Source organism: Otolemur garnettii, unplaced genomic scaffold (assembly GCF_000181295.1).
Source record: "Otolemur garnettii isolate 467f Iridium unplaced genomic scaffold, OtoGar3 scaffold00016, whole genome shotgun sequence".
In the NCBI taxonomy this organism is placed as follows: domain Eukaryota; kingdom Metazoa; phylum Chordata; class Mammalia; order Primates; family Galagidae; genus Otolemur; species Otolemur garnettii.
In genome coordinates this window covers 13,028,881-13,037,833 of record NW_003852411.1, presented here as the reverse complement: position 1 = coordinate 13,037,833, position 8,953 = coordinate 13,028,881, and the positions used below count along the sequence as shown (strand labels likewise).

General features: G+C 34.8%; 1 protein-coding gene and 1 pseudogene across 1 annotated transcript in view; both read left to right on the top strand.

The window, feature by feature from the left end:
• XPR1 (xenotropic and polytropic retrovirus receptor 1) overlaps window positions 1–8,953 on the top strand; it is a 219,434-nt gene that overhangs the window by 64,651 nt on the left and 145,830 nt on the right. The window lies entirely within an intron of this gene.
• On the top strand, window positions 4,053–4,651 carry LOC100961188 (annotated as a pseudogene).

Sequence of the window (8,953 nt, the reverse complement as noted above, 5' to 3'; positions counted from 1 at the left end):
TTGAGAACCACTGTTCTAGGAGCTCATATTGGGTTCACGAAAGCAAGTAGTACCAGACTTACCTAATTTTGTTTTGAAGTTTGTTCTCTTAATTGAATAGGAGAATGTCATGGGCATAAAATTTGGAGAAGATAGTTTTTTAAACCTGTCATGCTGTGGTTGTGTAGGATGACAGTATATGCAATGAATGATAATATAGTTGGGGAGACTCATAGCTGATTGAATAACATAAATAACCAAAGAATGTTGGCAGATTTGTGACAACCAAAAATGTTTTTATCTGATTATGAACCCAGAACCGTATGAGAATTAATTGTTAAAAATATACAAATATCTGGATGACCAATCTATTATACCCATTACTTCAGAATTTGTCAAATATTATTTTCAAAATATATTTTGATTATTGTCTTTGCTCAACCCTACATTCAGTTTTGGTAGCTTGAAATTGGCCGTGATGGGAATATTAAAACTACTGAAGTTGTTAAATCTGCCTGCCACTGTGGGTAACATTTTCCAACATACTACTAATTAAAAATAAATTTTTTTAGGAGGCAGGGTCTTGCTTTGTCACCCAGGCCAAAGTGCAGTAGTGTAATCATAGTTCACTGCAGCCTTGAACTCCTGGGCTCAAGTGATCTTCCCACCTCAGCTTCCATAGGAACTGGGACAACAGGCATGTACCCCCAACCAGATTAATTTAAAAGGTTTCTTTTGTAGAGATAGGGGGTCACTGTTTTGCCCAGGCTGGTGTTGAACTCCTGGTTTCAAGTGATTCTCCTGTCTTACTTAGGCCTGCCAAAGTGCTGGGATGACAGGCATGAGCTGCCACACTCAGCTTAATTAAACTTATTAGGATTGAATAGAAGTGAAGTTTATAAAACTTACAGAAGAATTTTAGCATGATTACAATTAATATAAAAAATATCTAGAGATTGGGCGGCACCTGTGGCTCAGTGGGTAGGGCGCTGGCCCCATATACTGAGGGTGGCGGGTTCAAACCTGACCCTGGCCGAACTGCAACAAAAAAATAGCTGGGTGTTATGGCGGGCTCCTGTAGTCCCAGCTACTCCGGAGGCTGAGGCAAGAGAATCACCTAAGCCCAGGAGTTGGAGCTTGCACTCTACCGAGGACGTAAAAATAGCTGGGTGTTGTGGCAGGCTCCTATAGTCCCAGCTACTCGGGAGGCTGAGGCAAGAGAATCACCTAAGCCCAGGAGTTGGAGGTTGCTGTGAGCTGTGACACTATGGCACTCTACAAAAAAAAAAAAAAAAATCTAGAGGGTTAGCTGTTTCTTTTGTAGGAGCCAGCAGTAAGATAAAACTTTTTAAAAAGTTAATGCTGCGTATTAAGTTTTATGGAACAAAAAGTGTTAGTACTAATATGTAGAACATTGATCAGGTTATCTTTTTCTCTAATGGTGGGTATGAGTTATAGGTGCCATGAACTTTTCTAGAAATGAGCCTTTACTACATGGGGATGGACTTGACAATTGCTGTTAAGGGAATAGTTGAAGACAAGTTTAATGTAGAGACTTAGAGTATACTTCATGGCTCTGGTAATAAATAAGAATTACAATCACTTTACATGACCACATAAAACAGAATTTGTATCAGTGGGTATGAAGTGACAAATTCCACTTATTAGAACATTAAAGGGTTAAAATTGCCCCCAAAGTAAATTAATGGAGATATAGTGAGTGTTGGAATTGAATGTAAGGTAGCTGCTATACAAGGATGTTGAAGTGAATTTTTGCATTTGGCAGGAAGATGGAATAGATCAATAATTTATAACTGTGGTTGCAGAATTGAATCACCTGGGTAACATTAAAAAAACTCTATGTACCCTAAACTGACTAAATCAAAGTCTTGGTACTTGAGTGCTGATATATTTAAAAACTTCTCAGGTCATTATACTGTGCAGCGAAGTTTGAGAATCACCGGATTAAGCAAACTGTAAAGTATTTTCCAACTTCATTTTACAAAACAATTTTGACCATTTAATAACAATACTTTATTTTCCTGGAACAGAGTTTGAATTAGCTGCATTTATAAAATAAATAGAAAAGCTGGGATATATAGCTACCAAGGAAATGCATAGATAGAGATTTATTGAATCTGTGAACAGAGGTCCTAATTCTGGAAACACTAAACACTTGTGTGATAATTTCATAGTGGTTAGCAATAATTATTTAAAGTATTTAACATATTAAAGTCCAATATGTTTAAATTAAAATCCATTTTAAAAATTTATGAAACAATAAAGTAAGTTCAAAGTATATTGGTTTTATTTCTTATGCCTAAGATGTGATGATGATATTGGCAAAAATGTCAGTAATTGTTGAAGCTGGGCATTGGGCATGTTGAAGCTTATATTATTCCCTCTACTACTGCTTTATTACTTTTGAAATTTTAATAAGAAGCTTAAAAAAACCTCAAAAGCTAAATTAATGCTTGTCTCGTAACACATTGAAAAGGAATGTGAAACTCGTATATCCTAAAAATAAAATGCATTAGAATTTAATACTTTCCTCTTTTAAAATTGGTTCCCATGTAATTTTATGTGGTTATACTCTTTCTAGAGAAAACAAATTATTGACTCATTATACGGATGCTTCAAGTAGAGAGCCTTGGAACTCCCAGAGCTCTGTGAAATGCTTTCTATGAGAATTTTAATATCTAAAGAGTGTCAATTATATTTGCTAATAGTATGCAGACAGAGTGTGTAGCTCACAGCAACCTCAAACTCTTGGGCTCGAGAGATTCTCTTGCCTCAGCCTCTCCAGTAGCTGGGACTACAGGTGCCTGCCAGAATGCCAAGCTATTTTTTTTTGGTGCAATTTTTGGCTGGGGCTGGGTGTGAACCATGGGGCCAGTGCCCTACTCCTTTGAGCTACAGGTGCTGCTCAGAACGCCAAGCTATTTTTAGAACACATTTTGGTTCTTATACATAGTATATTTTAAATTCTGCAATACGTTAGTTTTTTAAACATTTAATATTTATTTATCCCTTATTTTCCCTTTTTTGGTATTCATTATCCCTTTCTGCATTTCTGTTTTTCCATCTGAGGTGACTGTCATTTTTATTAAAGCATTGACTTTAGTATTTCTTTTGCTGGCAAATTCTGCCAGTTTTTTTTTTTTTTTTTGGTCTAAACAAAACAAAACAAAACCTAAAACAACAACTTTATATCACCATCACTTTTCAGGGATGTTTTCACCAGAAATATAATGCAGAGTTGACAATTTTTCTTTCAGTATCTTTTAAGGTGTCATTCCATTCCTTTCTGGCTTTTATTTTTATTAGTAGTTGTCACTTAATAATTGTACATATGTATGAGGTACAGAGTGGTATTTAGATACATGTGTATAATGTGTAATGATCAAATCAGGGTAATAAAAAACATCATTTCTTTGTGTTGGAACATCTCAGAAATCAAACATATAAATTAGCCATAATTTAGAGAAAATTGTAAGATAATGAATAATCTTATTTTATATACACTGTTTAGTCATCTCACTCAGTTTGACTGAGATACTCTTAAATATTCTCCTTTGAGCAGATTTAACATTGGATTTACAAAAGGGCTGACAGATCTATTAAGGCAGGGGTTCAAACTTTTTAAACAGGGGGCCAGTTCACTGTCCCTCAGACTGTTGGAGGGCCGGATGGTGGGCCCCGGGCCGAGTCAGCTGCTAAGCAGGACAGGCAGCGGTAGCAAAAACACCTGGCGGGCTGGATAAATGTCCTAGGTGGGCTGCATGTGGCCCACAGGCCATAGTTTGAGGATGCCTGTGTTAAGGTTTATTAAAGTTGATTGTTATTTATCCCCCATGCATAATTTTTCTCTGCTAAATTTATTTTAAGAATAGTTTCTTTTAGTCCTCATTTGATGGCTCATCTGCCATGAACATCACCCAAAATTAAACTGAAACATAATAAATACACTTTTGCTCCATTGCTACATCTTATAGTGAGCTAGTGGATGATAGGATGTAACAAGTTAACTGTGTTCATTTGGATCTGTTCAAAAATACTGAAGTAGGAGAGAGCGGGACGTCCGGCTTCCAGCTCGGAACTTTGGTACTGTCAGCAACCAAAGAGTGAATTAAATATGGGTGATATTGAGAAAGGCAAGAAGATTTTTGTTTAGAAGTGTGCCGAGTGCCATACTGTGGAAAAAGGAGGCAAGCACAAGACTGGGCCAAATCTCCATGGTCTCTTTGGGAGGAAGACAGGTCAGGCTGCTGGCTTCTCTTACACAGATGCCAATAAGAACAAAGGCATCACCTGGGGAGAGGATACACTGACGGAGTATTTGGAGAATCCTAAGAAGTACATCCCTGGAACAAAAATGATCTTCGCTGGCATCAAGAAGAAGGGAGAAAGAGCAGACTTGATAGCTTATCTCAAAAAAGCTACAAATGAGTAATAGTTGGCCATTGCCTTATTTATTACAACAGAGAAATATCTCATGGCTTTTTTTTATGTGTACCATAATTTGATTGGTCTCATTTACCAGAATTCAGATCATGAATGACAGAATATTTTTGTTGGACAGTCTCGATTTAACTAAGACTGGCTTGTGGTTAAATGAATGTGATTGTTTTTTTGGATTTTGATAGTGATTCCAGTTCAATTAATGCTATCACTGTTTTCCATTTCTAAAAAAAAAAATACTGAAGTAATGGTGTATATTAAAAACTTTAACTGTTGCTTTAACTATTATGTAATAGGGGAAAAAAGTGGAGGAGATGAGGCCCATTTTGAGAAATAGTTTGCCTGTTTATTAGAATTCTGTAGTTTCCTCTGCTAGAGGGGAGAGATCTGTTTTTCTTTACCTTTAGAAAGGCACAAGTTTTATTAAAAAACATTTTATCTTGGTAGTGTCAGGAATAATTCCAAGAACCTAATAAAATTGAAGAATGTAACCAAAAGAAGTCAGAAAACTAGAAAAAAATTTTTTTTCTTTCAAATTTAAATAATAGATACTGAGCAGAAAGTTAACACTGCTAAGAATAATTTGCTCTTTACATACCTTGAAGTCTTCCAGGTGTCTTTGCTCATTTATAAATCTTAAATAGTGTTTTAATTTTTTTATTCCGTGTGATTTGTAAATTTAAAATTATTTTTCCTTTGAGAGAATTTTTTTTCCCTTAAAGAAAAAGAAGTTAAATGTTTTCTATGGTTAGAATCAGAATTGTCCCTAGTTCATTTCTTCTGTATGTATAGGAGATGGATTTTGTGTGCGTGTGTATGTGTGTGTGCACACAACATAATTTTTAAGGCAGTGGTACTCAGATGATTATTGAAATATTTTGGCTATTATTTTATTATTTTGGATCCAAATAGTATGATGGAATATGTCGACATGAGTAGTACGGTTTAGCAGTTAGAATCAACCTCTTGTGGTCACAGTGTTTGCAATATGAATAAAATATTACAAGTGCTCCAGTAATAAGTAGTGTGTAAGAAATAATTTTCAAGTACATTTTCAAGTAAAATTTTATAGTAAAGTAGACAGCAGACTATGTCATCTACTTTATTATACACACTGCATGTAGTCTGCTTTAATAGTCAGTGTAATAAAGGAATCTCTATTGACAAGAGAAAAAGACTATTCTTTGGTTGTACCTAGGCATTGTCTCTGGGAATTTATAAAGAAATATTTATTTAATTTCCTAAACATTATTGGTTCATAATAGTATAAGTGGTATTATTTATATAACAGATCACCCCAAATTTCAATGGCTAACATAATGAAGATTTAGTGCTTATTGACATAAAGCTGTAATCAGGACACTTTCTTGGACAAGTTTCTTCCTAAGAATGAATTAAAGATTCAGAATTTCCCCCCCCTGTACTTCTCCCATTTTCAACCTATGACCTCCATTAAAGTGGAAAAAGAGTGAAAGACATTGTATAAGAGATTAAAATGGTCCAGGCCTTAAAGTGGAATATATAATTTCCATCTATATTATGTTGACCAGAACTCGTTGTCACATGGCCACACCTAATTGCAAAGGAACTCAAAAATACAGTTTATTTTATGGTGATCTAGAAGAGGAAACAAAATCATGTTGGTGAGCACTAAAATTCTCTTGCCCATGGGTATTTAGTAAATTTGTTTACTTGTCAAAGTTGAGGTATTCAGCAAAGCATTCATTGCATTTCTTCTTATGTTGACTATTGTTTTCTTTGAATGCAGGAATTAAAAGGAAATCAAAGGGCTTTACAGTATTTTGGAACAAGAAAAAATATGTACTGAATAACCAAAAAAGCAGTTTTTCATAGAAGTACAAAATATTACAATTCAAACTCAATATAAGTTTAGAGATCAAAAAGTAATTTAGAATAAGTGAATTTTAGTCAGGGAAAAGTGAGTTAATATCTGATTCAAACTTGTTTTAAAGGTTATAGTAATTGAAAAAGGAAGGACAAAAGTTTTATAGTTGAGAAAAATAAAATCTAGTGGAAGGGTAGCTGATAGACTGGCAAGAACATTCAGATTGTGTACAAGCATCTGAAAGATAAGGTTGAAGAGGTATGTTAGGGTTCTTTTTAGTCTATCAAAATGTTTGCTCTTTAATAAGTTGGTTTATTTTAGCATATTTCTAATATATATATATTGGTGTTTTTCTTTTTTTGAGACAGAGTCTCATTATGTCACCCTTGGTAGAGTGCTATGGTGTCACAGCTCACAGCAACCTCAAACTCTTGGGCTTAAGTGATTCTCTTGCCTCAGCCTCTCAAGTGGCTGCAACTACAGGCACCCATCACAGTGCCTGGCTATTTTTTTGGTGGCAGTTGTCATTGTGGTTTTAGTTGGCTTGGATTAGGTTTGAACCCGCCAGCCTTGGTGTATGTGGCTGGTGCCCTACCCACTGAGCTATGGGTGCTGCCCACACATTTCTAATATTTTATATTTTAGGGATCAGTAGAGCCAAAGTACTTAATGTGGTTTATAACAAGTAGTTCTGACAAAGGGGAGGGAAAATAAATGTTAAGAGATAGAAAACAGATAACTTTTTAAAAATGGTAATAAAGTTTATTAGCTTATCTTTCAAGAATTATTAAAAGGGAAAAAATAGTTAACTAAACCAAGGATAATTTATATTGAGAAATAAGAGAAACTTTCTACCTGACAATGTGAGCCCCCTTTAAATAAATGATCAGGCCCAGAAGGCATTGAAATGGGGTAGCAATCATGTCTCACGCTCTCCTTAGCTAAGTAATCACCTCTTGAAGCTATTTGCTTATGTAGGCTTTAAACTTACTAATGCCAAGTAGCCATGGATTAACCTAACAATGTATCGGACATCATAACTCATGTCCTGTAGTTCAACAATGTATCACTTGTGAATAATTGGCCTTATTTCTGTAAACCAATGAGAATTTCTGTCAAACATCTTTGGATTGGCTGACTCTGTGTCCTTTGTTGCCTTTAAAAACCCACTTATAACAAAGCTGGAACAGAGCACTTCAGAAGGCTACTTGGAAGTGTTTCCCAGGCAGCTGTCCTCACTTAGGCTTAAGTAAACTCCTTAAAATTATATTTTCTGCCTCAGCTTTTTCCTTTAGGTCAATAATACTGATTTTAAAAAGTGTGTGTTTGTCACAGTTTTAACTTGCAAATAGTTGTGGTGATGATACCTTAGCGACAAAGCTTGTTTCATTCAGTTTTTTTCCAATCAATAAGGTAGAAATAGCTCTGATAGTTTCTAGACAGAGAAGAGTTTGTACTCCCAAGTAAAACATTCATTTCAGCAGAGACCCTTTGTGAAAGATACTATGGTGATTAGTTAAAACCGAAAAAGGAATCTTAAAAAGTTAGTCTCTGTGGAACTGAAGGTAGTGGGAAGTAAAGGGTAAGCCATCCCAAACCTGACAAGATCCTAAATTCCAGAAGTATCCATATGAATACTTTGGCACATGTAACACACTTTTTCAAAGGAACATTATTATAAAAGGTGGTTGTATATTCCTTTGGCACTGTACAATTGTATGTTTAGTCCCCAGACCAGAGCAATCCTGAAGCTCACTCACCATTTACAATATTGCTTCTTTGCAAAATTATTTATTGAATTCTCACTAGATTCCTAAACATAGTTTTTTGAGTAAATTTTTTTGTTAATTTGTGAAAAAGATGATAATAAACTAAACCAAAGCAGAATGTCTTGGAGAATAAACCTGATTAATGAGGATATAGTATGTTGAAATAGACTAGAGTTTCTCATCTTTAAAATTTCATTATCTTAAAGCAGTTGGTAATGTGATAGTCTCTTAGCTTTTTTTGAAGCTTTTCTTTTTTGGTAGAGGTATAGCATAAAAGACTTGAGGAAATGGGCCTTGGCAATTAGCTATCATCTAATAAAAGAAATTTGAATACAGTTGGCATACAGTAACATTTATAAGTTGATAAATTATGGTTGCATATTATAACATATTATTAGATCAGTGATTTTTAAAGTGTGGTCCTTGGACTAACAGCATTAATACTACCTGGGCACTTGCTAGAAATGTTAATTCTTGCATCTTACTCCAGACCTGCTGAATCAGAAACTATGGGGTGGTGCCTGGCTGTTTGTGTTTTAAGAAGCTCCTTAGGGGATTCCATTGCATACTTAAGTCTGATAAACCATGAATTCAGGATGTTATTGCCTTTTGTTGTATCAGCTAGTAAATCAAATTTTATATATGCTATTTTATAAGAGTTTGTCTTTCCAGTGTGCCTCAGTCAGTTATACCATCCATATCAGAATATTTAAAAGATAGACTTGATAAGGGGGTAAAATCAGGGCTTGTTGTGGTTAGAGAGTACTCAAATTTAGAAGGGAATTCTTCTGTTCTGCCTTGACACTGAAGAAATATGTATTGTAATATTTCAGTGTTTTAGATAAATTTATCATCCCATGTTTTTCTTTTTTACAACTTGTTAACATTTATCCAATAA